This window comes from Procambarus clarkii, chromosome 2, assembly GCF_040958095.1.
Source record: "Procambarus clarkii isolate CNS0578487 chromosome 2, FALCON_Pclarkii_2.0, whole genome shotgun sequence".
NCBI classification, from domain to species: Eukaryota; Metazoa; Arthropoda; class Malacostraca; order Decapoda; family Cambaridae; genus Procambarus; species Procambarus clarkii.
In genome coordinates this window covers 2,816,724-2,819,223 of record NC_091151.1, presented here as the reverse complement: position 1 = coordinate 2,819,223, position 2,500 = coordinate 2,816,724, and the positions used below count along the sequence as shown (strand labels likewise).

At 25.4% G+C, this 2,500-nt stretch overlaps 1 long non-coding RNA gene across 1 annotated transcript in view; it reads right to left on the bottom strand.

The window, feature by feature from the left end:
• Window positions 1-2,470: 2,470 nt before the first annotated feature.
• The window catches only part of LOC138366886 (uncharacterized), a 581-nt gene continuing 551 nt past the window's right edge, over window positions 2,471-2,500 (bottom strand). Inside the window, exon 2 of the long non-coding RNA XR_011229227.1 lies at window positions 2,471-2,500. This exon is cut by the window's right edge and continues 49 nt beyond it. This is a non-coding gene — a long non-coding RNA (uncharacterized lncRNA).

The following is a 2,500-nucleotide window of genomic DNA, read 5'->3' as shown; positions in this document are numbered from 1 at the left end:
ACTACCTAACCTACCTAACCTAACCTAACCTACCTTTTTCGGCAACCTAACCCAACCTAACCTATGAAGATAGGTTAGGTTAGGTTAGGTAGGGTTGGTTAGGTTCGGTCATATATCTACGTTAATTTTAACTACAGTAAAACAAAATTGACCTCATACATAATGAAATGGGTAGCTTTATCATTTCATAAGAAAAAAATAGAGAAAATATATTATTTCAGGAAAACTTGGCTTATTAGGCAAATCGGGCCTTGCATAGTAGGCTGAGAAGTACGTTCTGGCTACTAGGTACGACATATATATATATATATATATATATATATATACATATATATACATATATATATATATATATATACATATATATATATATATATACATATATATATATATATATATATATACATATATATATATATATATATACATATATATATATATACATATATATACATATATATATGTATATATATATATATATATATATATATATATACATATATATATATGTGTATATATATATATATATATATATATACATATATATATATATATATATATATATATATATATATATATATATATATACATATATATATATATATATATATACATATATATATATATATATATATATATATATATATATATATATATATACATATATATATATATATATACATATATATATATATATATATATATATATATATATATATATATATATATATATATACATATATATATATATATACATATATATATATGTATATATATATATATATATATACATATATATATATGTGTATATATATATATATATATATATACATATATATATATATATATATATATATATATATATATATATATATATATATATATATATATACATATATATATATATATATATATATATATACATATATATATATATAGCGTATATGTATATATATATATATATATATATATATATATACATATATATATATATATATATATATATACATATATATATATATATATATACATATACATATATATATATATATATATATACATATACATATATATATATATATATATATATACATATATATATATATATATATATATATATATATACATATATATATATATATATATATATACATATATATATATATATATATATATATATATTAGTATATTTTGGTAGCAGTCTTTCCTGTAGACATATTTTATTAAATATGACCGAAAAAGTAAGATTAATAATTCTAACACGAATTTTCTCAATCTCAATAAAATCAGGGAAACGCAAGTTCTAATCAGTTGTGTATTTGTGAAGTCTTTGAAAATGTAATAAGTTTTACGAAACGCGCCCGTGTCGCGTCAGACTAGAAATAAAAATGAATTTTGGAGAAGTGATTTTTGATTTACCTCCAACAGTGAAGCGTAATGTACGAAAGATTGAGAAAATTCGTGTTAGAATTATTAATCTTACTTTTTCGGTCATATTTAATAATATATGTCTACAGGAAAGACTGCTACCAAAATATACTAACATATATATATATATATATATATATATATATATATACATACATATACATACATATATATATATATATACATACATATATATATATATACATACATATATATATATACATACATATATATATATATGTATATATATATATATATATATATATATATATATATATATATATATATATATATATATATATATATATATATATACTATAATTGGCGCCTTGCCGCCCCCATCCTCACCGAACATAGGTGCATCTGCGGAACTGCGATGGCAGACCAATATGGTCGTCATGGTCTGGTATGTCGTAAATCACAGGGTAAAATTGCAAGACATGAAGAAGTCAACGACATCATCAAGAGGAGCCTCGCCACAGCCCGCTGCCCGGCACAAAGAGAACCACACTTATCCAGACCTAACGACCCTCAGAAGCGCCCTGATGGGGTCACCTTGCTACCTTGGAAGGATGGTAAGCAAGTGGTATGGGACTACACGTGCGCTGCCACACTGGCCAGTACCTACCTCCACTACAGCACACGTGAAAGCGGTGGTGCTGCTTCTTTCAGGGAATCGCAGAAAATTATTAAATACAGAGGTCTAGCACACTGCTACAGCTTTGTTCCGATCGGCTCGGAGACCCTCGGTTCGTGGGGAAAATGTGCATTGAAGTTCCTGAAGGAATTGGGGGACAAATTGATCAGCGCTACAAAAGACCAGAGAGCAAAAAGTTTCTTGTTCCAGCGCCTCAGTGTTGCGATTCAGAGGGGAAATGCCTGTTGCGTCTTGGGCACTAGTCCAACTTCAGAGGAATTCGAAGAAGTGTTTGACTTGCAACAATGATCGAACCCGTCTGTGACATTCATCAATGTTTCCCATTGTTGTGTTCTTCAAGAGATCCATAACCTTTAAGGGGGCATATTACGGGTTTCGTAAAAATTGTTCAATTTGTTTATAAATTTATTTATG